This window comes from Pseudorca crassidens, chromosome 5 (genome assembly GCF_039906515.1).
Source record: "Pseudorca crassidens isolate mPseCra1 chromosome 5, mPseCra1.hap1, whole genome shotgun sequence".
Lineage (NCBI taxonomy): Eukaryota > Metazoa > Chordata > Mammalia > Artiodactyla > Delphinidae > Pseudorca > Pseudorca crassidens.
This window is the reverse complement of record NC_090300.1, coordinates 81,298,127-81,314,729: the sequence shown is the minus strand read 5'-3', so window position 1 is coordinate 81,314,729 and position 16,603 is coordinate 81,298,127. Positions and strand designations below refer to the sequence as shown.

General features: G+C 52.4%; 1 protein-coding gene across 3 annotated transcripts in view; it reads right to left on the bottom strand.

Annotated features, from left to right (window-relative positions):
* The window catches only part of SEMA5B (semaphorin 5B), a 118,350-nt gene that overhangs the window by 77,083 nt on the left and 24,664 nt on the right, over positions 1–16,603 (bottom strand). The window contains exon 1 of one of the 3 annotated variants that reach the window (XM_067738692.1): positions 7,680–8,516. The exons of the other annotated variants lie outside the window; for them this stretch is intronic. The gene's annotated coding sequence lies outside the window, so the exon portion shown is untranslated. Of the gene's footprint in view, positions 1–7,679; positions 8,517–16,603 lie in introns of those variants that run through there. 3 annotated transcript variants of the gene reach the window in all.

Sequence of the window (16,603 nt, the reverse complement as noted above, 5' to 3'; positions counted from 1 at the left end):
TTATGTCCATCTGTAGTCTTCAGTTTGGACCCACGTCTGTATCGCTTTGTTCTCTCTCTCTCTCTGACGCTCTTGGGCTCCCCTGATCCAACCAAAAGCCATGGTGGAATTCTGGGCACATCATCAATGTTTTTCTTTGAGAATAATGACAAGGGAAGCTACATAGGAGAAAAGAGAAGGTAAATTTTATTCTAGATTTGTTCAGTACAGAAGATTCCCCAGGGACAAGACTGAAAATGTGAAGGCCCTAAAAACACATATAAGGGAAAAGAATAATTTTCTCCTCTGTTTGGTCCCAAGGACTTCTTTGAAATATATTATTTCAAATATATCTCTATATTCTGAAACTTTTTCAGAATGAATAACGTGTTTAGGATGGGGTGTTTGTACGTTCCCAAACCGTTTCTAAAAATTATGCAATAAGATTTTATGTTAAAGTGACATCAATCTTTTTGTCTGCATATACTGATGCATCTTGTTTGACATTCCTTTCTAAATGACCTACAGAAAAATCAATCGTTCCTAGGAATCCAAGTACATTTCCACTTATAAGTGCAGAGGAAAGTAAAATAAATTACTTCAGTCAAGTATGGGAAAAATTTTGTCCTCAGCAACTCAAGTTGTTAAAGTATTGGGTCCAGGATTCGGAGGCAGATGTGTGGAGGGGTGAGAGCGTCACAGCGTTTAACAGAGCTACTAAAACACACACAAAACATGGCCCAGAGGGTCAATGCTGCAGACAGCAAGCATCTTTGGGGTTTGGGTCTAGAGGATGCTGGGGGGGGGTCTCCCAAGCAAATCCCCCCCGCCATGATGGCCATGCCATTGTATGGCTCCAATCTGTTCCCTAAGTCTCCTCCTGCATATGAAAGAAACAGACCATATTTGGGAAAACAGGGTGCAAATCAAGAGACAAATTAACATGTGAAAAAGGAGAGAAGCTTGTCTCAATCTAGGCAAATCTTCAGTTTTTAGGTCTCTGGAAAGATGATAAAAATGAAGTGTTAGAAGAATCAAAAATGACTCAAGGTGATGGCTCAGAGAATGGGGCTGATTAGATAAAGTTCTTCAGAGCAAATTGTGTTCAATGAGATTTAAAGATTTCCCTCTCCTTTCTTTCCACGATTCCTTTTCTGAAAATAAGTGCTTTTCTGTTTCTCGCCAACACCAAGTCCAGAAAACATAATACTGTCCTTTGTCTTACTCTAAGTGTATTGTAGACGGATTCTTCTGTCAAGGTTCTGCCTACTTCTTAAAAACTGTCTGAAGAGAAGAGACGCTAGACTTCTGAAAGAGCAGGCGCTCTTATAAGGGGAAACTTGGAATTATTAGCAGAATACACTGTAACATACAATTTGATATACTCAACAAGCTAATTTCATTTTTTTTAAATCAATTACTCACAACTATTTTGATGTTTCGAAACAAAGGGACATCAGGTCTTGTGAAAATCACCAAAAAGAAAAAAGTGTTATACCTACGTTCATTTTCTTTCTAGTATTTGAAAAATCAATCTCTTTTCCCCATACCTCTAAATTTCTGAGAATGTTTAAATCCAAGATAAGACACTCCTGGTGCTCTGCAGAAGGCAGGAGGGGTAGGATGGGGCAGGCTTCAGACACATGTGCATGTATGGGTCCAGCTGTGCGTCTGTGTGTGTTGGCCCTCCCCCTCCATCCTGCAGTGCAAATGGTGGGTAGAAGGGAAACAAGGAACACACACACACACACACACACACACGCGCACGCACACACACACACACACACACACACACACACACACACACGAAGGGGCATCCACTCAACCAAGAAAAAACCTCTCAGCTGAGGTTAACCTCATAACCCTGCATTTACTCCACCCTCTTCAAAAGAGATTTGAAATTCTTTCCCAAACTTTGCTGTGTTTTCCATGAGAATGGGGATGTTCCTGCATAAAACATGAGTTTGGGAGGGCACGGAGCAAGCAGGCTTGGGAGAGCCTTGGGGAGTTGGGGGGAGTGGGCAAGGAGAACAGAGCAGTGGGGGAAGGGAAGGCAGGCTGTTTTCTCAGGCTGCATTTCTTGCAGGCTCCTTGGAGACCAGAGAAAGGCCGGGAAAGGTCTCAGCTGGGGCCGGGCCACTCACAGAACCAGTGGAAAGCGGGATGCTGAACCTGACCTGATGGAGCTGGAGCGGAGATTTGAGGACCTCCAGGAAACTGATGCAACCATCTGCACCAAGGAAGGAGAGAGGGTTTGGGTGAGGGGAAAGGTCTAGAGGGGAGAAAAGCAGGAGAAAGGAGGAAGGGAGGTCCTCGTTGCTTAATAAAGCTTTCTTAATAAGGGAGAACGCCCTTATTAAGCACTGAGGATCGTGGCACTGTACCCGCTCTGGACCGCTGGTTCACGGAGGGCAGGGACAAAGGTTCCGTTTCTTTTGGTGTCATCACACAATCCAATCCAGCACTGGGCCTTTGCCATGCTGTTTTGTGAATGACTGCAGGTGGCCAGACAGGATTCTTAGTCTGTTATCAGCACCCCAGCGAGCAGGATTTAGGGGTCTGCAAGAGGTCTTCTCACTGGCAAACCAGTTATTAGTATTGCTTGAATTAACTCAGCGATGGGCTAAATGCCAGCAGCGGGAGCGAGATGTTAGGGCATTCTGCTCCTCTGGGGGGAGAGGCGTTGTTAAAGTCTCTGGGCAGTGCTCTCTCCAGAGGCTCTGAAAAGGCAGGCCCGTGTACGCTGCTGAGGGAGCACGTGGGGAGGCTCAGAGCAGGCATTCTGTGAGGCGGCTCGTTCTCAGGTCCGCGGTGATACCCTGTACAGGTCAGTAGATTGCCGGCCCACCTCTGCGGGCTCCTCCCTACGGGGACTGGGGTGGAAGCCACCTTGAGTCCCTTTCTGGAAAAAGCCAGGTATACATAGTGCATTTGTTTTTATTTTGTATTGTTTTTGTAATTTTGAGATGATGCCTTCAAGATAACTCGGCTGTGCTCCAGAATGTGGCTACTACATCTTTGCAAGTCACTAGTTAGTGCAAGGTAGGTAAGGATGAGATCAGCCATAAAGCTGCAGTTGGAAGGGGGCCTCCCTGAGATATTCTAGAGCTGTGGTCCTCAAACCTGAGCTGCAACGGCATCACCCAGATGATATGGTAAACACAGGTTGCCAGGCCCCAACCCCGGAGTTTTTGATTTTGTGGTCTGGGGGGAGGTCTGAGGACCTGCATTTCTAACAGGTTCTCAGGTGATGCTACTGCTGCTGGTCCGAGGACCACACTGTGCTTCCCCTGTTCTAGAACACCCCCTCCTTTTATACAGGTGGAACAGGCATCGGGGCTTTAATCGTAGAGCCAAGTACAGTCGTCCTTCAGATCGTATATAAATCAAGCACACCTCTCTCCATCCCCCATCTGTCCAGGTAGGGTCTACAGAAACGCCAGCCACCTGGGCCCCACTGGAGCGTCCAAATCGGCAGCTGGGAGGACGTGATCAGTCCCACAGAAGGACAGGCAGACTGCAGAGGAGGAGGAGGGGTAGGGAGCAAATGGACTGTGGAAACAACCCAGAGCGGAGACTCGGGGCACTGGGGAGCCTCCTGCCAGCCCTGGGGGACAGAGATTAGTGAGATCCTCCAGGACCTGGCAGTCTGGGAGCAGCCCTGCTGCTTCCAGCTGTGACTTGACCCCCCACATCTCAGTCATCTCCTGAAAGCTTTGGGGTGAAGCCTGGAAAGCTCTGCTGGGAGAACAGCCAGAAAGCCAATTAATGTAGACCTGGACTGGGCTCCCACAGCTGTATGAGGGCCACCGCGTCTCAATCAGCCTCCCCTAGACTGGAGCTCCTCGAAGTCGGAGGTGGTGTCAGCTAGCACAGGGCTCGCAAGAACTCGGTAAAAGTTGCATAAAGAACTGAATGCAGCCCTCCTGCTCCTGCAAAAGTGGGCTCTGCCTTCAGTATACTCCTCGCCGGGAGCAACATCTGCTTACACTTTCAGCATGAGTCTCCCAGGCTGGGAATGGCCTGTTACTAATTGGCACAGTATGGGCAGGGGTCCCCTTCTCCAAATGCCCTCTCCACCTCTCTCTCCTTGCCCCACTAGGCAAAAAATCTTTTCTGACCAGCACATGTTCTGACAAACTCAATACCCCTACTTGGGGGCCTGGGCTGGGGACACCCAGCCCTATCAGAAGTTCTCTTGCCCACCCATCCGGTTCCCAGGCTCAGAGCCCCCCGTTTCCTGGCAGCCACACAGGCTGCTGGTGGGCCAGAGAGAGCTGTGAGTTGGCGTTGCTGCCTGATGCTGCCCAGGTTCAGGTGGTGGGGAGAAAGGCCCCTGGTGCAGAGCTGCACTTGGCTTCTCCCTGTAAGCTGACCTTCAACTGGCCCAACAAGGCCCCTCACGGGCTTCCTGGTCTGTGCCTGGTCTCACGTACACAGATTTGCACCCTTTGTGGGAACACACGAGGGCTTCCGGCCCACTGAGTGACCTCTCTGTCCCTGTTCCACGCTAGGTGAGTCTCATGTCAGTCCCGGAATTTATATAAACCCAGGCCTGGCTCTGTGGGCCCTGTGCTTCTATATGACCAGCCAGCCCAGAACAGAATAGACATATAGTAGATGGGGACCCAGCTCTGTCCAGGGACCATGAAACTGCAAACCTCAGAGCATTATCACAACACTCTAGGTTCAAAAGCTGCAGATCACAGAGCTGTTTATTGCCCCAAAGCTGCCCGGATCATGAGATTTCTCTCCCCTTCTCGAATGCCCTTCCAGTTTTGCAGAGAAAACTGGCTCCTTGAGGGAGACGGAACCAGGAAAAGTGGGGAAGGTCAAAGGCTCCCAAAGATTTGCTGGGGGAAGCAGATTCTATGTAGTTAGATGAGACCATGGAGACTCAGGGCCTAAAGACAATATGCTGGGGCTTCCTTGGGGCCCCAGGAAGGGGGCCTGGAAGCACTAGGTCCTGGAAGCACTGTGCAGCCACCTCCCCATCCCTGCTCTTTACAGGCCGTTCATTTGGGATTGTAAATTGACTCGCCGGCATCAAGCATCATTAGGAGATAAAAATTGCTGCAGATGGATCCCAGAAGGCATTTCAAAGCCCAGCAGGCTGATTAGGCGATGATCTGCTGCTTTGTGCCACCTGAAGCACCTCTCCGCTCTCTTCCACAAATCAGAATTTGCCCATAATTCCTCTGCAACATGAGGCTTCCTGTAAGTCCCTCCTCTGTGCTGGGGGGGCAGCGGAGCCTGACTTCTAGCTCTGAAGACAAGTTTCTGCCGAGTAGAGGGGAGGCATGGCCCTGCCTACTCAAGGAGAAAGGAAGGGCACTCCTTAGCCAACTTCTTCACCTGCCCCCCAGACTCACTGTCAGACAAAGGGATCCGAGGGTCTTTCTCTGTCTCCTCACTCTGGCTCCCATCTACACATATCAGGTCCTGAAACATCTCTCCGTGAAGCTCTCCTGGATTGGTGACAAGAGGTTGCTTCTCCTCTTGTTTGCTCTTCCTCGTTGCATTGGCCCAAAAGTTCATTTGGTTAGTGAGTACATTGTTCAATAAAATTCTTGGTGAAAATGAAAAAATATCATTTATTTTTACTTAAAACCGAACGAACGTTTTGGCCAGCCCAATATTTTTGCCTAAAAGGATGAGACTTAATCCAAGCAAGGTACAGAAGCCTCCTGATTGGCTTATTTCTTTACTGGCGCATAGCAGGATGTCTGTCTCACTCTGCATGCTCCCCAAGGCCGGGCTCATCTCATTCACTTGGTGTGGGATCCAGGGAGCTGCAAGTAAGTGCACGTGCATCACACACACCTCGGGTGCTGAACCCGCCCTGGCCTTCGGGGCAAACGTCAGGAGGGAAGAGCAGCGCCCTGCGGTGGGATGTTCCTTCCCAGACCTCATCCCCCACAGGTGGAGGCCTAATCCAGCACCCGTGAGCTTCACCACCACACGTGAACCGGGAAGATCTGGAAGCTGGTGGAGGCTGGAGAGGACTAGACCTGATCCTCAGCCTAAATTGGATGGGAACATGAGTGACAGCACAGAACCCAGAGCTCAGGTGTCTGCACTCCCAGGCCGAGGATGGGTGCACTTCAGTTGGCCATGCTGAGATCCAGTCCCATGAGGCCAAAGGAGAGACGGCAGCAGCAGCAGCATTAATGGGAACTAACATTCTCAACCGAGGTAATTTTGCCCCCATCTAAAGATTTTGTTTGTTTTTTGCAGTACGCAGGCCTCTCACTGTCGTGGCCTCTCCCGTGGCGGAGCACAGGCTCCGGACGCGCAGGCTCAGCGGCCATGGCTCACGGGCCCAGCCGCTCCGCGGCATGTGGGATCTTCCCGGACCGGGGCACGAACCCGTGTCCCCTGCATCGGCAGGCGGACTCTCAACCACTGCGCCACCAGGGAAGCCCTAAAGATATTTTTGGTTTTCACAAATGAAGGTGCTACTGGTAGGTAGAGGCCAGGGATCCTGGTAAACATCCTACAAGGTACAGGACAGCCCCCCCAATAATTATCCAGCACCAAATGTCAGTGGTACTGCTGTGGAGAAACCCTGCCCTAAACCCTACTGCTCCCCAGCCCCCCACGCCATGATTTCAGAATAATAAGATCAGAATCTCAAACGAGTCAAAATCACGGTCCTCCTTTCCTGCCTTGGACTTTGGCAAGCTCCAAAGGATCAGGATATATTGGAAAAGTGGGGTGCACAGTTGTCCCCTACACGAACCTCTGGAAAGTTGGAGATATTCCCCAAAGAGAACTCAGAAGTCATCATGTTCAAACATACTCATTGTATGAAACTCATGGAGATATAAGCAAAGACTGTACAATCACAAGGGAGCAGAAAACATGATCACAGACACGTTTGGGATGCTACAAAGATGGGCATCCCTGTGAGTCAAAGGGAGAGTTAAGGGCCCCGACGGGAATACAGGAAGCATGACTTCGACCCGGCGTGCAGTAGCCTCACAGCCCTTCTTACTTCCACAGGAGCCCAAACTGAAAACATAGCCCTAACTGCTGAGGAGGACGGCTTAGACGGGGACACAGGGGACAAAGCTATGAGAGTGTCCCTGCGTCCCACGGACTGCGTCTCCCCAGCCTCATCGTGTTTCATTTTGCACATTCGAGGTGGGGACCTGCCACTGTTCCAGTGCCCTTTCCTGGCAGTGCTGGCAGTAACCTGGCCCTCAGGAGCCCAGCAGCCCATGGGTCCAAGTAGAAGGACTGAAGGGCCCTTTTCAGTGGCTCCAGGATGGTGATGTCAGAGTGCGAGGAGGTGACGAGCCATATGGCAGGGAAAGAGAACCAGTAGGGCTTTGGCAGCAAGAGTGCAGGTTGGCCTGAAAGCCGGAAACACCTGTGAGTAGCGGGCATGTTGGGGCCGCCATCCCTCCACATGCTCTAAGGCACGTCTCCCAACCAGGAGAGGGGAGCCATGAGAGAATTTGCTCCTTCCAGGGTGCCCTCACTCCTGAGAAAAACACCTGCAGTCTCAGTTCCCTGATGCCCCACCTCCTCCTCCAGGCTGGCCCTGCTCCCAAGATCTTCCACCCCACGCAGCCGGCATGGGGTGGGGCAAATTAATGTCTAGTCTCTGAAAATAATGTCAAAGAGCTGGTCCACTCTGGCTCACGTGGGCACGGCCAGTGAACATGCAAAGGGACATCTGTCCAAGTACTCACCACTAGCAGCTCCGCCGCAGGCTCCCGGAGCCCCAGACGTGGTATGGGGAAATCAGACAGTGGCAGGAGAAGCAATCCTGGGGAAGCCAGCACCGGCAGCCCAGCAGTCCGGCAGAGCCCAGGGGAGCAGCGGGCTCTCCCACACCACACCCCCAGCGCCAGCCTGAGGACCCAGCCCCTGCCTGGGATCAGGACTAAGGCCACAGGCACACCCAGCTCCCAGGTCTCAGAAAGGGGCTGGGGGCTTCCTTGGGCTGATGAGTCCCCACTAGTGTTTCTCAGTCCAGGGGACCAGGACTGCTGTTACTGCGTTCAGAGAGAAAGCACTTCCCTGTAAAATCAACCCAGGCTGCTGCGTTCAGGTCAGCAAGAAAACATCTCTGTCCTGCCCGGTGGCGGCCGCGGCTTGATCCGGCTGCAGGGAAAGCAGGACACGGCGCAGCTGCCCACCCGAACGGCTCTGACCGTCTCTCGCACTGCCAAGCCTCACTCCCAGCACCAGACAAAAGCACTGGAAACAGCTCGTAGCCCCAGCTGTGACACACCAATCAGCAGCGCCCAGGCTGTCCTCCGGCCAAGCCCTGGTCACCCCACTGAAGGCTGGCTTCCTCTCCCCAGTTTCCTCAAAGGCACCTGAGGATGCTTTAGGATGCTATATCCTCATGGAATGGATTGCCCATTCCAGAAATACTCCAACTTTGGCTGGACCAGAGAGCAGTGGTGTAATGCTGAAGCCTGGCTTAGGGAGACAGAGAGACCTTCCAGAGTTTGTGTGTGGGGGTGAGCAAGAGGGGGAATGGAAGAGGATTGTGTGTGTGTCAGAGTGTGCGAGGCTGTGTGTGCGTGCATGCATGTGAGTGAGAGAGGAGCATGAGAGGTCTGGAGAGAGAGAGAGAGAGAGAGAGAGACTGTGTGTGTGTGTGTGTGTGTGTGTGTGTGTGTGTGTGTGCAGGAGGTGGGTATGTGCATCTTCCCAGGGTGTCTGTCCCTCTCTCTCCTCCTGGGTTTTGAGACGGAAGGGGTGGGGGGATGGGTGGTGAGAGACTCAGATTCCAGAACAGGCGGGAGGCACCATCCCTTCCTCCCACCCTGAGGGTGATAATGCCACCCCGCGCTCCTGCCGCCTCCACAGCTGCTGCTGTCAGCAGTCGGCTTCCTCTGCCGAACACTGTCGGGTAACAACTTTGGAAGCAGCAGCATTTCACAAGAGTCGGCGGCACGATCCCTCCTTTTTCCAGTCCAGGTCCTTTCCTGTCCCCATTTGGGTCACTGTCCTCCCTGCCATGCTGTCCCAAGGCACATTCTCCAGAAGGTGGACAGCCCAGAAGCCTCCCCTACCTGCTCCCCTCTGAGCCACCTTCCTGGAAGTCCTAGCTATGGGAGGAGAAAGAGGAAGACAGGAACCAGGGTGAAGGATCTGGTAGAGGGATGAGTGTTTTGGAGAAAGGTCACCACCAGGCTCCGCCACCCCAGACCAAAAAGTCATCAGCTTGACCACACAAGGTGACCACCTGGGCAGCTCAGTGTTGTGGGTAACACCCAGGCTCAGGGTGTAGGCAGAACCAAGACTTTAAAACGCATTAATTGTGTGATCTTGAGCAAACTGCTAAACCTCTGAGATTGTGTCCTCAAATGAAAACTGGGAATATTAGTGTCTACTTCATAGGATGGCTGTGGGGGTCAAATGAGGAATGAGCAGAGAAAGCAGAACACAAAACAGGGAGAGCCAGGCTGGAGAACAGGACCCCAGCAGGGGCTGCAGGAATCATAGGGGAGAACAGGGAACAGAGCCTCGGGGGTGGACGGAGCTCAGAACCCCAGAATGTCAGTCTGAAATGGAGTTCAGGCACCACTGCAGAGTGGCTGGATCAGTACCAACATTCAGGAGCCAAACTGAGGCCTAAAGAGAAGAGAGCCGAGTTTCTCCAGAGACCAAGAGGGAAGTAAGGTCATGGCCACACTCCACCAGAAAATCCTACACAATCACCAATGCCCATGGAGATGATGGGGGGATGCGGTAGAGGGCACAGCCCAAGGATCTGGGCCTGGAGTCAGCTCTGGGGCAGGAGAGGCTTAATCACAGTTTGCCCTGAAATGGGCTTGCCTGGGCTGCACACAGTTTACATCCTGAAGCCCCCTCTGGCAGAGGAAAAGCTAAGAGAGCGTGGCACCCAAGCTTAAGAGGTAGGCCTGGCTCTGCTGGACAGCAAGGGGGAAGGGGGAGCACTGGCGGGGTAGAGAAGACGTGATGGTCATGAATGCTCAGGCCAGAACCTCAAAAGAGGCAGCCCAGTACCATGGAGAGATCCTGGCTGCGGGCGCAAGGAGGCTTGCGTTCTAATCCCCATTCTGCCAACAACTGGCTGGGCTGCTGGGCCTCTGGGTCTTCCTCTTTGAGGAAGAGCATATTTGTGGTCTTCAAACTTTTTTTTTCAGCAGCAGCAGAACCCATTTTTCAAATGAAATCTCTCCAGAACGTCTACAACTAGATCGGATAGAAGCAGAAGTGCACTGGTGGGCAGGGAACTGGACCCTGGAGCTCAGCCTCTCTCAGCAGCTCTCATGGGAGCTGGGAAGTGCTCCCCAGAGCACAGCATGAAACTATAGTACTAGCTGTCTCTGAGGGCCTTTCACCTCCCTAACGTCAAGGCTTTTTATCCTCAGGGGAAGTTAAATAGACACCAGCTTGGATGGGCACCAGCTGGAGGGCAGAGCACAAGAGGGTCCCAGGGGAGGGAGCAAGCTACTTCCCCCCCACTCAGAGCACCTGTTGGGTCTGCAGGCCCTGCAGCAGAGGCTGCGGCTACAGATGGCAGAAGGGAGGCCAGCCAGGGCCCAGGCTCCAGGGTGACAAATGTACCACACAGCAAGGCCAGATGGATACCCCTGCCTTTGGCACTGTGGCTCTTCGAGGAAACACTGGGCTGTTTTTCATGACGTGGATCGTTGCAGGCTCCCTCTCTCCCCAGCTCAGCCAAACCATAAATCTAGCCTGCCAGGGGCGCCGGCTGCCCTGACCCCGGCCCTGTGCATCCTCCGTCTTGGCCTTGCCTCACGCCAAGCTGGAGATCCAGGCACGAGCAGCAGAAGGAGGGGCCGTACGTGGAGCTGGGCCCATGTGGGTTGAGGGTCCCGTCTTGGCTTGGTTTTCTAGAATGTTCTCCATCCAGATTTTTCTTTTTCCCTCTGAATCCTTTCCTCCTGTCCAGGATTCTGCCAGGGGCTTTGCCCACACAGCCCCCCCGCCTCACTCCAGCTCCTCAGCCCTTCAAGAGTTTTAAGTCTGACAGAAATTGGGAAGCTCTGTGAGAACTTGAAGTCTGAGACTGCCTTCTCCCTGCCCCCAGCCTCCTGGAAGGAGAGGGACAGTCCGCCTGCACCAGCCCCCATGCACTGTTCTCACCAAGGCAAAGGCCCCTCAGCTAGAGATGCAGACACAGCCGGCCACGGGCAGCCCCCGGATTCTATCTCCCATCTCCCAGAGGGAATGCAAGCAGCCTCACGGTGGGAGGGTTTTATTTCTTCTTTGGTCCATCTTCAGTCATTTATTTCCCACTGCCACCCACTGTCCTCTATCCACACTGTCCTCTGTCCTCTACCCACATCCCCAGGAGAGGGAAGGCTCAGAAAAGGAGCTCCCTGGCTCCCCACCCCCAGGCTTCTCTGCTGCCTTCTCTGCTTCTTATCCATGCTTTTCTTATGAATTCAGCACATTACTCTGTGGCCCTTTATGGCTTGTAACCCGCTTGTTTACCCTCCACAACCGTGGGGTGGGGGGCTGTCCCCAGCTCCCTTTTTCAGGGGAGGAGGCCGAGGCTCAGAGGGTCTGACTTGCTGGCGGTGGGTGGAGACTAGACCTCCAAGCTCCGTTTCTCACTTTATCGTGGCTCTCTTCTCCTCGCTTCTCTTCCGCTCTCTCAATTTTCTCTCTTCTCTATCTCTACCCTCCTCTCTTCTCCCCTTTCTTTCTGGCATCTCTTCTCAACCACTCCTCTGCCCCCCAAAAAGATCTCCTCCAGACCTACCTGAGGTCGGAGCAGAGGGGGCCTCAAGACCACCTTGCCCCATCACCTTGTTTACAGGTGAGGCGACTGAGGCCACATTATTTGGCTGGGTCCCCAGGCCTCTCCCCTATCCCCATCGGGGCACAGGGGCAGCTGTGGGAGGCCAAGAGAGATAATGGATTTCTTAAGTCATCCTGATTTGATTACTTGGAGCATTTCTAGGGCAGAACCCAGACAAATGCTCGCTGGCGCACTCCCTCCCTTCCTCCGCAGCAAAGATGCTGCATCTCTGAATAAGGCTTGTGCCCTATTTCACTTAGAAGGAAAGGTCAAGCTCGTGCGTCTCTGCAGCCAAAGTTACCAGCAGGCAGAGTCTCTGAGAAGTTCATCTGCTCCCAGCTTTCACTCCCAGGCCGGGAGGCCCTGTTTCTCTCCTTGCTGGGTCTCATTGTCACCTGGGGACAGAGATTCCCCCAGGCTCTATGGATCAGTCTTTCTCGTCCTCACACTCCCGCTTTAGGGCATCCCCCCCTTAGATGCAACCCTAAGCGGTCAGCACACACTGTCTGGGCGCCGCCGTGCTGGGCACAGTGACAAGCTTGGCTGTGCCCAGCTGTCAGAAGCAGGGCCATGGTCTGTCAGGAAGGCTGCTCACAGGAGCCCTCCTGGGGCCCTCGATCCCTGACCGCACAGCTGCCTGATCTCTCTCTCCCAGGGCCCCACAAAGCCATGCCCCGGGGTGGCTTTGCAAACCCTCTTGGAGTGTTCTGAACTGACAGTCCTGTTTCACCTCATGGTCACTCAGAGCAGCCAGCAGATGGGGCCTGCGAGGCAGGAGGGGCTAGCCGGGGAAAGCGGAAAGGACATGGGCTTTGGAATCAAAAGGCAGGGGCTGAGTCCTGATCTATCGTTCCTTGGCCTCACCTCAAGCAAGTCATTCCTCTGAGCCTCCATTTCTCATCTGTTAAATGGGGGAGAGAAAAGTTCCAGGCTTATCTATTTCACCAGGTATGAGAGGATTAAACAAGAGCGTGCAGGTGAACGTGCTCTGGAAATGGATGTTAAGTCAGGAGTACGATTCCCCGTGTCTGTAGAGCTGCCGATATTCCACTCCATCCACAGGGCACCAAGCCTACCCTGTAAGGTGACTCATTTTGTTTTAGGACAGTGCCGCCCAGCTTCCTCTATGTGTAGCTTTGTTCTTGACTCCTGGCCTCCTCGAGTCCCCAGGTAGGAGCCTGTGGGTGTATGCTCCCTCTTCCCAGGGGCTCCAGTAGGTGAAAACACACTCCAACTCTCATCCGCTCAACTCACTACAAGAAGTGGAGAGATTTACTCCCGAGGCCTTCATTATCACTTAATTGTGTTCCCACTGAAAACTCATTAATTAGCCATTCTAAAGCTGTCAGCACATTTAAATAGGTTCACAGTCTTAGAGATGTTTCGGGCTGGAAGAGAACTTTGGCAAGTCCAACCTGTTTAACCCTCTCATGTTAGAAGTAAGGAGAGTGAGGTCCAGAGAGGTTAACTGACTCAACCAAGGTCACACAGCAAGCTAGTAATGAAATTGAGGCTAGAAATCCACGTCACTGAGTTCCAGCCCAGAGACCCTCCTTCCCACTACAGCTCTTTCTGAAAAGAAAGCAATGTCACCCTTCACCTTTCATCATCTATCCTTCTCCCAAAGGAGCAATTCTAGATTGAGGTATGACCCCAGTTGGAAGAAAATATAAATGTGGAATTTCAAGTAGACTTAAAAAAATAATGCTATATGTACCTGAGCCAGATGATAATCAGCTGTAACATGGGCACTGTGCCTCCTGGGGGTGAGGACAGCAATGACCCTCCCCTTCCTGGGGAGGAGCAGACATATGAACTGGACCAGGAGAGCTAGAGGCTGGCTCTGTGGAGACCAGCAGCATCAGGTTAATGCAGGTTCTTGGCCCCCACCTGGACATCCTGGCCCAGAATCTCTGGAGTGGGACCCAAGAATCTGCCTTTTGAGTACCACAGGCTAAAAGAGCTTCTAAAAAAGAAACGACAACAAACATATACAACTATGGAAACTTGGAGAGGAAAGGAGAAAGTGTGGTCGAAGTAGACTGCTGATAAAAGGAGCAGGGGAGCAGCCCTCCAGAAGGTCCTGACGGAGCAAGGGCAGGAGCTGGGCTGAGAGCAGCGTGAAGGAAGCGCAGGCAGCCAGGGAGGCTCAGGCCGGGGAACCTGAGTGCCTACCCTGGGGCCAACGTTCTCAGGCACGTGGCCGCCAGCCCAGTGGTCATGAGATAAGTATTTTCCAGGACGACGGTTTCAACCTGAGGCCCAGGCAGGAACGGCGAGTGGCTCCACAGCCCTCAGTGTGCAGCGGGCACTGTCCCGAGTCCTCATGTATGTTAACAAATCCAATGCTCTTTAAACTCTGTGAAGTGGGGGCACTGTTACTACCGCATGCCACAATGAGGAAACAGGCTAGGAAACTGGTCCCAGGGCCAGTAAGTAGCAGAGCAGGGACTTGGACCTTCTCCGACTCCCCCATGCTGCCTCCTGCCTCAGGAAAAGATCAGAAGCTCGCCGTGTGGTCTGAGGTGCACAAGATTTCCCGACGGGGGGTTTATGGCATGTTTTGAGGGATGCACTTTCTCTGTGCACTGCATCCCTGGCCTCTGCCACCAAATGACAATACGGTTCCCAAGTCACCTGTGTGTGTGGCAGTAGGTCTGACCCAGGAGCACCACCTGGGTGGGAGTCAAGGATGGCGTGGGAAGATGCCCTGAATCTCACAGGCTTGCTCTGCGAGGGACTGCACTGAGAAAGGAGCTGGCTGGACCACAGGAGGGAGTGCCTGGGAGAAACAGGGTGGATTTTTGTATCCAAGACCCCCTCAAAGCTTAGGCAACTGGGCTGCTGCAGGAGGGGTGAGGAAGGGTGATGTTGAAGCAAGAAGGGAAGGAGTGAGAAGAAGCCGTAAACTCAGACACCCAAGGCGTGAAAGGGAAAGCCCAGGTGAGTCTGAGTGTGGGATTCACCTCTCTGCCTTCAGCTGCCCTCATGTGTCTGCATTCTCTCGCACGGTGGCAAAGACTGGCCATGGCTCTCAGAATTTCGGAGGGTGGGTTTTTCTGCAGAGGGCTGGGTAGCAGTAGGAGTATCGTGGAGAAACAAAAGAAATGAGTCTGAGAACCAAGCCACAGACTTTGGAGAAGAAACAAGAAAGTATCTGCCCTCCTCCTCATCACCATTTCTTTAAACCCTGGATGGTGACAGCAGAAAACTCACAAAGAGCTGCAGCCGTCCTGAATGGGCTGGGAGAGCCCTCTGTCCCGTTTCGTAGGGCCCCCCCACCCCACCTCCTCATCAGACGTGGCGTCAGGGCGGTGTGGGGAACCTTCAACCCTTTCTCTCATAGTATTCAATATACCACTGCAGCCAACTCTTCTTTTCCCACCTCTCTCTCCTGCAAAATTCCCAAGGACCAAAAATCCAGCATGTATTTGTAATGTACTGAGGAACGTGTTCACACAATATAAGTTAGGTTCCCATCCACTCACCCACTTAGGAGTCCAGGCCTGACACCCCTGCTTTCAGCCTCACGGTGAGTGGCCAGGAAAGGTACTTAAGAGGCAGGAGTGAGCACAGATAATCATACAGCAGAACGCTAAGAGGTGAGGACATTCCTCAGGTATTTATTGGGTAACACACTCCTTTGAAAAGTCTGAAAGTCTACCCCATGAGGTAAATTCTAGGTGTTGTGCATCGTACAAGAACAATGTAAAACATACTCCTTGCCCTCCAGGAAACGAGATATACACACAATGTCATTTCCAAAACAACATCAAAGTCAGTGTTCTACACAATAATTTCTATTGATGTTTGGAAGTGAAGGAGAGACCAGCTCAGTAACAGAAGGCAGAGGAGAGGGAACGGGCTGTGCATCCCAGCGTGTCAGGTGTCGTTAGCGAGGCGCCGGTGGGAGAAATCCAAGTGCAGAAAACGAAACCACAAAAATGGGTTAGGTCCATGGGGCAATGGGGAGTGAGAAGGGAAGGGCAATTAGAGAGCATCATTCTGGGGCTCTGCGCTGGGTTCAGGCAGAGGGCATCACAGACGGGGGCCTCTGGTGGAGCTAACTTCTTAACTGTTCTATGAAACCAGCGCTTTGTGTACTGAAGGAGTCCTTCACATTTTTGATATGCGTGGTTTTTTTTAATATTTATGAGGGGAACGCATTCTCTCGGAAGCAGACCTCCCAAACGCCTGTATGTGGATAACCATCGTGAGGCAGGTCCCAGGCAAGGAACACCCAAGTTTCACACTCCATTTTTAGCTGCAGAACTGGCAAGTCCAGGCGGACAGAGGCCAATTCCTGCTGCTCCTCCACTGGAAGCTCGAGCTGTGAATCCTGAAGAGCTTTAACCTGATGGCAAATCACAAACCTTGGGGCAGCAGTGGGAGGTAAAGGCAGTCCCATCCCGAGACCCGACCCCCAGGCTCCGATCGTTATGTTCCTTACAGCTCTCAGTGACCATCAGAACACCCGTTTAGACGTCTTATAAGAGAGGTTCCTTTCCGAGCACTTATTTCAAAAGAAAGTGCTTCGGATGCCATCTCAGAATTGAATTCGTTAAGAATTATAAACTTCAGCTTCATGTAAGTTCACTGACCTTCGGCTTTCTTATCTGTAAAATGATGATGATCCCGGCCCTACTTATTTCCCGAGGTTAGGATGAGGTGACGTTTTGTAAACTGGGGGAAAGCACCCCTAAAAAATGACTCGTGTTGAGAGCGCGTGGTAAGTCTTTAACAGCCCAAGAAACCCGATAGGCACGTATCCTTGCCAACAGGAAGGAGAAAGCACCTGCCGACGCGCACAGACTGCTGAGCTTTAGTCATTTTAACCATTTTTTGAATGTCCAGGGAGGC